We start from the raw sequence: 12,904 nt of genomic DNA, 5'->3' as shown, positions 1-12,904 counted from the left end.
ATTATTTGAGTCCGAATCAGATCGAATATTTTTCATCCTAAACCTGAACCCGACCCGAATATATTTTCTAAAAGCCTCGACCCGTCCCAATCCAAAGTCGATTTTTTCTTAAAAGAATCCGACCCAATCAGAAGGGGTCGAGTTTTTTAGATTAATATATAGGGCAAACTACATCAACAATCACTAACTTATTATTTATTTTCTATTTCGATCATCAAACTGATTATTTTTACAAGAGCGTAATAAACATCATAATAGATCCATGTTATGTTTAGGGTGCACAAGTCCAAATTTCTTTGGTTTAGTTATGCTCATTTAAGATTTTATTTGTACTCGATTGCATATAAAAAGTTTGTGTCATTAATATTTATTATTTTTTATAAAGTGTTCGATCTATAAATATTTTTAAAGATAAGTATAATTAAAATTTTAAGATATTTTTAAAATAAATACTCGATATTTTTTAATCGAGTTTACGGGTCGACAGATTGAATCCACCGGATCGGATCGAATCGGATATTCTTGAACCTTCCTACTTGTTATAAAGGTTGCAATCAAAGCCTTGAAATGTAGGCATGGAAGTAAAAGCATGGGACCCTGTAGGAAGGTATTAAAGATCCTTGAAGCAAACGTAACCAGTTTTCATGGATACTTCCGGTGTGTATCCTGGAAGCTCGTCTGCCCATCACCTTGTCATCTTCTTCCTCTTTATATGCCGCTCTCTTTCTTTTCCACTCAATTCATCAATGGCTTCTCACGAAGAAACATCCGCCTTGGAACTCATCAGGCAACACCTCCTCGCTGATTTTGCTTCCATGGAACCCCAGAAACCGTCGTCTTCTCTGAGCCACCGCCGTCCTTCTATCAACGTCACCATCCCACCACAGCCCAAACAGGTTAAATTCACGGCGGACGAGGAAAGGCATTACAGGGGCGTGAGGAGGCGGCCGTGGGGCAAGTTCGCCGCCGAAATCAGAGACCCTAACAGGATTAGGAAAGGCTCCAGGGTTTGGCTTGGAACATTCGAAACCGCCGTTGAAGCTGCCAGAGCTTATGATAGAGCTGCCTTTAAGCTACGTGGATGCAAAGCCATATTGAACTTCCCTCTCGAGGCAGGGATATCTAACTCAGTTGATAACTCGTTTTTCAAAGAAAAGACAAAGGGAGGAGGAGGAGGAAGAAGAAGAAGAGAACCAGAGAAGAGCGTGGAGCGTAAAGCAGTGAAGTCGGAGAAGGAGACGGAAGTGTGAAGGCGTCGGGGGTGTGTTTAACGCCGTCGAACTGGAGGGGTTTTGGATGGTGAATGAGATGGAGGGGGTATTCAGCATCCTCCGTTATCACCTTTATCTCCGTTTGGCATTATTTCCGGCTTGCCATCATTTAGACGTTTACTAAATCAGGAAAGGTTTGCTGAGGTGGCCGGCTGAAATAATCCACCGTGAAGAAGGAACTGTTTTGGATTGTTTATTGGTGTACGTAGATAGAGTTCAGGGTTCAGAAGGAATGCTAAAGGATAAATCATTATCCTTTTGTGGAATTAAAATTGCATTTATTTTTTTATTTATTAATGAAATTATTGTTCGAAAGAAAGTGTTATTATCTAAATTGACTTCAAGTTGTAATTTCATAAACTCGACTCGACTTGAAAAATTTTTTAAGTTCAAATCGAATTGTAAAATACAACTCGAAAAAATCGAATAATATCTCGAATAACTTAAAATTTTCAATAGGTAATGGATTGTTTTTAAGTTTGAGATTTCAAGTTTGAATCGGATCCCTCAACTCTATATGATATATGTATATTACATATGAAATAAATATGAATAATATATATGGTATATGTTTATAAAAATAATTTAATATGAATTAAATAATATCATAATATTATAAATGTTTACAATTAAATTTAAACATAAAGTCAAAAATTCAACTCGACTCGACTTAACTCAAATTTTATAAACTTGACTCAAAAAAAGTTCAAGTCAATTTCGACTTATAAAATAAGACTCATCAATTTAGATAACTCCAAAATTTTTTATCGACTCGATCAAATGATTACTCCTAATAAAAATGAACCTTTTGACCTCCCAATTTATTAGTTTAATCATTAAACCCTTAAAGTTTATATTGTATCTTTTTAGCTCTTATTTTTTTTATTTTTTTTGAATTGAGACAAAATTATATTGACACTATTAAGTTGACATTAATTATTTTTTTTCAAAAAAATTGAAGAAAAAAAATTATTTTATCCTTATTAAAATAATAACATAACCATTTTTGTACTTTTATAATATTTTTTATGACTGGACAAAAAATAAGTAACATAACATTTCAACAAGAGCTTAATGCATTGGCAGGCAGAACTATATGTGGTTGAGAGTGGACAACCCCTCTCCTCTCTCTCTCTCTCTCTCTCCTCTCTCTCTCTCTCTATCCCCTCTCTCTCTCCCTCTCTCTCTCCCCTCTCTCTCTCTCTCTCTCTCTCTCCTCTCTCCCTCCTCTCTCTCTCTCTCTCTCCCTCTCTCTCCCTCCCTCCCCCTCCCTCCCTCCCTCCTCCCTCTCCCTCTCCCTCTCTCCCCCTCCTCCCTCCCTCCCTCCCTCCCTCCCTCCCTCCCCCTCTCTCTCTCTATATATATATATATATATATATATATATATATATATATATGGCAGAACTAAGGGAAGGAAGGAGAGCACTACTACGGGTCTAGAATTCATAATCTAAAAGAATACAACGAAATAAAGACGAGCAACTTGACCAACCAATCAAACTTGTTAATTATAGTGTCAACACTTTTTTAGAGTAATGTTAATTTTATTTTTTATATAAGAGTTATGAGTAGTGATGAGCATGAGATCCGGACCCGACCCGATCAGGTCATATTTTTTTTTTAAAAAAAATTCGGGTTCGGATCAGTTTTTTTAATGTGATGTTCGGGTCGGGTCGGGTTCGGGTTTAGAGTGAAAAATACTCGACCTGACCCGGAAAAATATATAATTTTACTTTAAATATTTAGAAATAATTACAATAATACCTCTCTATATATTATTTTTTTCAATTAAGTTCCGGTTTTTATTGAATAATTTTTTTATTATTTAAGGTCGAGTTTTTAAATTACATATCGGGTCGGATTCGGGTCAGGTGAAAACTTGTTTTGATCGGGTCGGGTCGAGTCTCGGATGGAGGACTTCTTGTTCTCGAGTCGGGTCGGTGGACCAAAAATCCGACCCAACCCAACCCAACCCAAACCATGCCCATTCCTAGTTATAAGTAAAGTTTACGATATATTGGCAGCGTGCATGAATCATGATGACACAGTCCGAATGGAGAACAAACATGTAGCAACCAAGTATGAGCTAAATGGCAGGAGGTAAATCTACCAGAAAAGAGTGCAGGCTAAAGGAAAAGGATTTACCAGATAAGAGGTCGTCTAAGATCGATCCTTCCTGCCGAGTTTGCAGTGGAAAACAATGACGTGTTCGGTCAGAGCATCCGTCGATCGAATCTAAATAGATGTAATCTTCATGTTGTTGATCAAGTCGATGTCGATTGTATCTTCACGGTGTTTTGAGTCTCAGTAACATGCTGAAACAGAAACACCGTAAAGCGCAATTCCAAGTCAGAGATCGACTCGAATATACTACAGAAACTTGATTAATTCAAAAGGTAAACGCAATTAGATATCAAGCAGTGCAAGACCTAGAGCTTACAGAAATTGGAATATAGGCATGTCTGCAGTTTACAGGTCCAACTGTGAACCCTGTATATCCGGCCATGGCCCCGTGAACGGCGCTTTGAGCAAGAAGAGTACTCAGGATAATTAAAGAGACAGAAGAATCTAATTTCATGAGGGGAGCACATAATCAAGTGCATACCATATCAAGTAATTGCAGCACTAACCATAGTATGCCTAATTATTTGCAGAATATTCATACCAAGAATTTTCTTGTGGTAAAACTAGCATGCAAAACTCCCATGTCTTTTAGCTAGGATTAGTTCAACTACAAAAATGACTGATCAAATAAAATTGCACTAGCCACGAGGACAAGAGTGGAGGCAAACAGGCCCTTGAGACATTGTTAAGTCAAACGCAAGGAGAAAAGAGAACTGGCTCCAAATTCAAATAGCAATGAGCTCCATTTGGATGATATTTCACTCAGATCTTTTCAGAAGATGTGTGCAGACATTGTTCAGATAGTTTGATGGTTCTATAGATGAATCAAATGCTTCATTGAAACTGCTGCACTTTCAACACTGGATATTCAGGCAGAGATTTTCTTCTAATCATTCAGTCTTTGGCATGTGCCTTGCATCAGCTACAAAAGGAATTAGTTCAGAAATATGGATTCTCTTCCAGCTGCCTTAAAACAACTGGTACATTGGTTAATGTTCTTGGACTAAAGGCCTGGCTGGCTGAGCTTCCCTGTAAGTCTTCGGCTGTTGAATGAATACTACCATAATTCGTTTGGTTCATGTATAGCTGTCATGTTTCTGATATTGCCTTAAACTGATGAAACGTTCCTGAATTCATATGCAGGTTTTATTGAAACCCATTGTTTCTCAGCTTGTCACAGAGCCACCGACTTCTATCGATGAGCATCCTGATGTCCGTCTGTGAGGAAGTAGATGACTGTTAGTTTGTGTATAGGTCAGATGGCTGTCGCCGCTGGAACCGACCTACTAGGAAGCCTCTGAACCACGAGTGGGTTTCTTCTTCCCTTTTTGACATGATATCGCCTTCTTTCCGATGGTTGCATCAAACTCTATCCTAATTCGCCAAACTTCTTGTGTATGCTAAAATACTGCAGGTGTTGATGCAAACGCGGAGCGAGAAGATACGTGCTCGAGTGTTGGGGTTGAGAATAGTGAAGCGTTTCTGGACAATTTAAAAGAAGAATACTTGGTACTGCTACCGGAGAGCATTCCGTTCCTGGGCGAATTGCTGGAGGATGTGGAGCTGCCGGAAATCGTTGGCTCAAGACATTGTGAAGGAGATGGAGCATGAGTGGCGAAAGCCTTCGTGAATACCTCTGAAGACATGTCACTTAACTGGTTTTCCCTTCCATCGTTTTGGACTTGGAGTGTTGGTTGAAGCGGGGTTTAGGGCTTTGAAAGCTGAAGCAATTCCTTCACTTCTCCATTGAATCGTAAACAAAATCTGATTTTGTTTCTCAGAGAAGATGCTACCTCGATGGAGCAGAGCTTTAACCCATCTCTCAAGGCTACGATCATTCACCTCCTTTGAATCAGGCAAAGAATTTAGCATGATTCGTCGCCGAAACTATGCAGCTGCTGATTCCATCGACAAATCTTCGCCTACCAAACCATCTTTAATTCATTTTCATTAAAAGAAAATGAAACCCCAATAGATTTTACGAATAATCTTGTTTTGGTGTTGCTGTTGATCTGGGTTTTTATTTTGAGTAGGTAAATTTGGATAAATGTTTAGGTCTAAGCCTAGTTCATTGGCATTACCCCCAGACTCCCCCCTTTGAGTGGAACACCCAAAGTATGAAGTTCTTAAGCGTATTGTTCTCAAGATGTTGCTTTTCTATAGTAAACAAAGCAAGCGTATGAAGGTCTCTCGCTGCGTTTATATTTCAGGTCTTCCCTTTGTTGGCAGTACCATTGCCTTCATGATTGGTGTCTTTGTTGTGCAGTATTTAACTTGGTGAAGACGTTCCATACTACGTTTTCTCTGCTTGTACTTCACATGTGGCTCTGTTTACGCCGATTGAAAGCCGAAGGAAAAGAGGGTGTTGAATTAGGACAGTACGTCTCAGAGTATCTAAAGCTGGGGTAAGTAGTCTGCGAATGAGAATGCGAGAAATCGAATAGTTCTTTGAAGCTAGTCTTTTATCATTGAAATGGAAGGTGAACTTGCTTTTGACGAAATGGATGAAAGAATTGGAGAAGATTTTCTATGGAAATATTGTTGCTTATGACGCTCCCTCGCTGCCAGAGGCGACAAAGGAGGAGCTAAGAGAGGTTATATGGAGGTAAGTACTTCATCAGAACTTGTTCCAGGCATTCGTGGTTGTCGTCATTGCAGCTTCTCTATTTATTCTATGCCCTTGCAAGGAAGATTAGTTTTGTTTAATAATTGCTCGCCTACTATTTGGAACTATTTTAATTGGATGTCATTTGATAAACTGAAACTCGGTGATTTGATTTGCCTTTGCCTAAAATCTGTATGATGGCCATTAAATTGTGATGCAAGAACAAACTTGCCCTCTTGGTTAAGTTTGTCTGGTTCAATAAAGTTGTAGCCGTTATCCGAGGCTATTTAAACCCGATGCTATGCATCGTCACCATTTTGGTAGACATCTTGGGCAATGAACTTGCTCATGTTTAACATTGGTTTGAAAAAATTTCAGGAATATCTTTTCTGATGATGGTACATCCTAGCAGCTGCTGCTGCATTACGTGCAGTCCTGGCATGTTCTTATCTTGGTTATGCCGTTATAATTAACCGTCGCGTAGGATGTGGTGTTGATTCATTTTATTTCCAAGGTATTTTCTTTAGTTCCATTTTGAAATGCCGATGTCTCCATCTTTCAACCTGTTGGAGAAGAATGATTGTGCTCATAACCTGATGTACAGTGTGAACACCATAAGTTTGTGTTGAGTTTAATGGTCACTGTACGACCGAGTCTTTACGCTTTTCTCTGCAGGTAATGGAAAGGTATGTTCGTCGTGAAGTCAGTTGCCTCTCATTAACTGGTAGGTTATGCTCTGTCTGTCCAACAGATGGATCCGAGTTTATGATGTTGAATCCTTTAAGCTTAACCTGAAGTTTGACATCTAATATGCACAGATAAATCAGCCATGTTTTCCGGGAACTTCATGTTCACCCCCATTGGAAGTAGGTCACCGGATCCTACGAAAGGTAGAAAGAAATAATTGTGGCTCATGCTAAACTGATATGCTTGTAAGGGCACAGGGAATTAAGGGCTTCATGCCCCATCATTCGACTTCAAGATCAAACAACCATAATAAAATGGTATAATATCATGCTAATCATTCACGTTTTCTTTTTGTTATCAATTCTCAAACTTTAGTCTCTTATGGTACAATTGTTGGATCTGATAACAATTGCAGGTTTGAATGTATTTACAGGCTACAACACTATGATACCCTTCTGTGTAGACCAGAATCATGCAGGCATTGTTTTACTGAAAACAATTGCAAAAGGGTCTGCTAGAGAATGTAGTACATAGGATTCGGTAACTTGAATGATCGAATCGATTGGGCGGTGCCCAGTAGATCGCTCCATTGATCCCCAGAGTTTTCCCAGAATCCTATATCCTGCTTCTACCATCTCACTCCTTTTCTCCGACTTAAAACACGGTTGCTAGCTTGCCATGGTGTTCGGGTCTCTGCGTAGAACGATATCAGGATTAGTTTGCGATTAACATTGGTAATTGCAGCGCCTGAAGGATAAATAAAGCCTTCATAGAAGGAAAAATACAGAAGACTGCTTCATGAAATGAAAAGTAAGCTGAGAATGAAACTTCAACCATCATTCAAACATAAAACTACTTTGAATTCCATTGCAAAAACTCGAAAAAGAATACGCATTCATACTCGACGGTGAAGGCTGTGATAGCTAAAACTAAACCCGAATTTCTACCATGATTTCACTATGTGCAGTAAGGCATGAGAGCATATTTTAAAGCATAACATAGTATCAAAGAAAACAATTAGAACTCTAGAATAACACCATTGCAGTCCAACAGGTTTAGCAACATCAAAACCTTTTCTTCGATTCCATTGCTGAAACTTGAAAAAAAAAAACATGTATTCATGTTTGACAGTGAAGCCTGTGATAGACATAAAGCCAAATGTCGACAAATTCAACGCATGACATAGCATCGAAAACTAGCATCGAAATCCATGGAAACCAGAACGAAGAAACGCCATTGCAGTCCAACAAGCCACCTAAAAGAATCCATAAGTAATCAAGTAAAAGAGGTCAGAGATGTCCACCTTAATATAAGCTTGTCCCAGGTTCGAAACCCTGATTTCGTCAAATTCTCGATCGTAATCGATCTGTGCCGTTCACTTCGACCGGTTAGTAGAAAACTTTGAACCCCAAATCTAGAATCTTGTCATAAAGTTTGAGGCTGGGTTCTATTGCTGGTTGCCATTCCCCTCTGAAACCCACTTATCAAATTCTATAGGATCAAATATCTCCAAGCTGCAATTTGTCAATGAAACCCCCCACATTAGAAATTAAGCATTTAGACTCACATAAACACAACACCAACATTCAAAAGGAGAATGGATAGACCGAGGGCGGCCCAGAATTTCGATTGACCTAATGTAAAAATAGTTTCAAAATTATCAAAATGATCATTTCGATCTCTATTATTTTTTCATAAGTTATTCTTAAAGAAATTTCGTAATTTAACAAAAATCGTATATTCGAGCATGTTAGAGTCAGCCGCTAAATTCCCAAAGTCCTATGAGAAAAACTATTTTAAATATCTAAATTTTCGGATAGAATATATCTTATATCCGAAATATGTACACCTAATAAAAACAATCACCAAAATTCGTTTTTCCCCTACTTTTTGCACCAGATTACCAGTTTCTTAGCAACCAAACAAGTTCAAGAAAATTGGAGAAGAAAAGGAAACGACCAAATCAAAATCTTACCCATAACCATGCTCAACGTAGTAAGGAAGGTTGGACAACAGAGTCTCATCATATCAAAAACCCAAACATCTTGCCGTCTCCAACTCAGCTGACCAGATTACCAGTTTCTTAGCAACCAAACAAGTTCAAGAAAATTGGAGAAGAAAGGAAACGACCAAATCAAAATCTTACCATAACCATGCTCACGTAGTAAGGAAGGTTGGACAACAGAGTCTCATCAATATCAAAAACCCAAACTCTTTGCCGTCTCCACTCAGCTGCAGGCTCATGGCGTAAACACCAGCCTCATTGGAAACCCTTTCGAGATCAACTTTATAGCCACGACCAGTCATGTAGTCTTCGACATAACCCAGACATTCCTCGGGAATCGTTCCAAGGACACAAATTGTTGGCTTCCACGCAAATCTCCAGCTCGTACACTGCAACTGATCTCTTCGTCGAATTCTCGGAACTGGGCTCGATATTATCTTCCGGGTTCATTATGATTAGCGGCCTGGGAGAAGATGGGTTGAAGGCGGATTCGTGAGAGAAAGTGGGGAGAAGAATGAAAAGAAGAGGAAAAGTTTTAAGAAGAACATCATGAAAAACGATGGATTGAAGAGAAGACAAAATCTGGGTGTGCTTTTGAATTGGGAAATCAAAAGGAAAAGTTCGTTTCTTTGGAGTTCGGAGAGATAACAGAACCTTCGAACAAGAAGAGAGAAATGAAGGCAATGCAATGCGATTATAGGTTTTACTTTATAGCGACGAAATGGGTTAGCGTCGGCTTTACTTTTTGGTACATTTAAATGGGACGGCATGTGCCATGCGGGTCCATTTGGTCGGTGGGCTCTGGTGACGTGGGTGTAATTTGATTGGATCCTGTGATGTGGCGGAGCTTAAAGAATTCAAATTTAATTGATTATAAAATTGACCGTCCTGGACTTTGAAACTTTAGGTAATTATTTATTAATTTAATTAGGCGTAATAATAAAATTATTTTAATAAAATTATTTTAAAATATTATCAATATAGAAATATGTGTTTTTTGAAAAAAAAATAAAAAATATTTAATCCCCACTTTAATGAATTATTGTTCGTTCGGGTGGATGGAAATCGTTAGTTACCTAACGATAAATGATTCATATTAATGTGATAGATCCACGTGTGATGACACATGATAAAAAATATTTTTAAATATTTTTATAAGTGAATATGTAATTATTTTATTCTAAAATATTTTTTTTTGCTGAAGTGACATCACATATGAGTTACTACATCCGTATGAAATATGACAGTTAATCAATTAATAATTTATTAGGGATATTTACTCAAAAATAAAATGTTAGTCTAAAATGATCCAAAAAGGATAAAGGGCAAATAATCATTTGTGCAAAATGTTGGGTTAATTTTGTTATTATACCTTAATTGTTTTAGGTGTGTTTTTAGGTAAATTATAAGTTTAGTATCTAATCATTACTTTTTTCCGTTTTAGTATTAAACTTTATTTTTTTTCAATCATACTTAACATTTAATTTAGATTTTAATTGATACCCACAATTAAAATTAATAGAACTACTGATGTGATATTTTAAATTTTTTCAATAACGTCATGATATCTTATAGTGTCACATCACATCAACATTAAATTAAAACTTAAACCGATCACAAATCTGGACTTTCAAACCGGGTCTGTGTTTACGCCGAAGCTCGGCAAGCCAGTCCCAGTCTAGCTAATTCCTTTGTTTCTTCAGCAGGCCATTTCCCGTTAAGTTGTCGCTATCGATTGCTGTTTCCACCACATGAGCTAGTGCTATTGCCGGTTTTGCAGTTAGCAACTGCAATATATATCCCAAAGGCATAAATGTTGGTTTCGTCGATATCAACCCGGTTCTTTGATCCTCGGGATCGATATAGCGGAGTGTTCCGACAGGTGTTGTGTCCTTGTACATGGTGGATGTAGAGCAAGAATCTGCACTTATCATCATGGAAAGTCCGACATCAACGATCTTGCTCACAAAGTTATGATCGAGTAAAATGTTGCAGGCTTCAGGTCACGATGATGATTGGTTCGGGCTTTGAGTTGCGAGAAGACACGAGCTGAGCCTATTCCCAAGCATTCTGTATCTCTCGAACCGAGGATTGGTGGGTATTGTTCTTCCGGAGCAATCTGTCCTCCAAGCTACCGTTTCCATGTACTCGTAAACTAGGCAACCATGTTCGGGACAAGCACCGAGAAGGAGAAGCAAATGAGGATGTAGCTGACACAATCTCTTCCATTCGAACGTTTGGTATTGCTGTATGGGACCTGTGAGGAATCTCAAGCTTTCTTTCTTTAGCCTCGTTATAGGCTTTCATCTCGGCCTCTCGCCTCAGTGAAGCCTCTCGATTGGCACTCCTTCACATGCTCTGCCTCTCTTCTTGCAGCTTCAGACTTCTCCTTCTCTTGTCTAGCTAATTCTTTAGCTTTCTCCTCCTCAGAACTTACCTCCTTAAACTTCATTGCTTCCTCTAGCCGACGTTCACTGAGAGAATTCAACCGAGGAAATGGTATTGACAGAAAGAATTTAATCAGTTCGAAAACCAGATTAGATGATGAAGCACGATGACCATTGACGACGCTATGGCAGAAACATACTCGGTGTAGGAACGACAGTGATCCTTGCACGAACATGTAACGACTTAAACACAGTGTTTCCTTTGGGAATGAATTTCTCCAAGGCCCATTTAATCACATACTTGCTTTCTCTACTCCCATTGATAGCTATTCCAATGGTTAAAGTTGCAGAAGGTGGGAACACCAGTTCAACTTCTGCTTCTTCCATTTCCTTTTTCTCCATTATTCTGCCAGTTTCTTTTAAGATCAATTCTCTGCATCTTTACAAAAAAAAAAAATCCCATGTTAGAATCTGTGATTAGCCTGGAATTTAAGGAAAGAACCTGCAAATCTTGCAAGAACATACAATACATGGTTTGCCAGCAGTAAAGAGATTAAATATACAACGATCAAAGATTTCAGGATTCCAGGGCATAGAATTTCTAAACATGAAACATTCCTTTTTTTTTTTTTGGTGATTACAAGGATATTTATTCGAGAAACACTCTTTGACACGAACACTTAAATACCCCTTCAGATGTCAAGATCGGAGGATGAAGAAGTCAATTTGGGGAGATTCATGCATTTGTAGGTGAAACGAAGGCCTAAATCATGTTCAGGTGGTCGAAAAGGTGTGGGATGGAAAGTTTGGCCTTCATCGGCCGACAAATGCGACAGTCGATAAGGCCACCATTAAGTTTTTAACGACGGAGTATTAAGCTGAAACAAAAACTAAATGTTATGTATGATTTGAAAAAATTAAAAATTTAAGTACTAAAACGAACAAAATGAATACTTTAGGTACTAAACATGTAATTTACCCAAAAATACCCCTTCAGACGTCAAGATCGGAGGATGAAGAAGTCAATTTGAGGAGATTCATGCATTTGTAGGTGAAACGAAGGCCTAAATCATGTTCAGGTGGTCGAAAAGGTGTGGGATGGAAAGTTTGGCCTTCATCGGCCGACAATGCGACAGTCAATAAGGCCACCAATTAAGTTTTTAACGACGGAGTATTAAGCTGAAACAAAAACTAAACGTTATGTATGATTTGAAAAATTAAAAATTTAAGTACTAAAATGAACAAAAATGAATACTTTAGGTACTAAACATGTAATTTACCAACAATATTTATTCTATTTGATAAATTAAAAAATTAAATAAAAAAGGTATAGAAGTGATTATGATATTTATTTTTAAGAATATTTTATATTATCTTATATTCACATCATTTATCAAAAAGTAATATTACAATATCTATTTTCAAAAATATGAAAAATAATTACATTTTTATTTTAGGCGAGATAAAAAAATTAAATTCGATTCAACATAAATTTAGATTTTAAAAAACAAATATGTAAATTCACATTAAATTGAAATTATTAAATTCAAATAAATATCTCTGGTTAGAATGATTACTTTAGACTAATTTAAATTGAATTAAATCAGTTATGTTTTAAAATTATAATAAATTTTGGGATAAATTACGTGTTTAATACTTAAATTAAAAATTTTAATTTATTTTAATACATAAACTTTTAATTTTTTCAAAAACATACCTAAAATTTCATTTTATTTTACTTTAATACCCGTTCAAAAGTCCATCTTTTGCCCTCTTTTTCCTTCTTCATTTATAGCTTTGATTGTGACAAAATTTAAGAAATTAT

General features: G+C 37.3%; 4 pseudogenes; 2 read left to right on the top strand and 2 right to left on the bottom strand.

The window, feature by feature from the left end:
- Nucleotides 1–608: 608 nt before the first annotated feature.
- On the top strand, nt 609–1,605 carry LOC120184991 (annotated as a pseudogene).
- A 3,837-nt stretch (nt 1,606–5,442) lies between these two features.
- Nucleotides 5,443–6,409, top strand: LOC120185104 (annotated as a pseudogene).
- A 611-nt stretch (nt 6,410–7,020) lies between these two features.
- LOC120185103 lies at nt 7,021–9,138 on the bottom strand (annotated as a pseudogene).
- A 1,152-nt stretch (nt 9,139–10,290) lies between these two features.
- On the bottom strand, nt 10,291–11,481 carry LOC120185102 (annotated as a pseudogene).
- Between the last annotated feature and the right edge of the window lie 1,423 nt (nt 11,482–12,904).

This window comes from Hibiscus syriacus, unplaced genomic scaffold (genome assembly GCF_006381635.1).
Source record: "Hibiscus syriacus cultivar Baekdansim isolate YM2019G1 unplaced genomic scaffold, ASM638163v2 tig00112988_pilon, whole genome shotgun sequence".
Classification (NCBI taxonomy): Eukaryota; Viridiplantae; Streptophyta; class Magnoliopsida; order Malvales; family Malvaceae; genus Hibiscus; species Hibiscus syriacus.
This window is presented reverse-complemented; position numbering and strand designations above follow the sequence as displayed.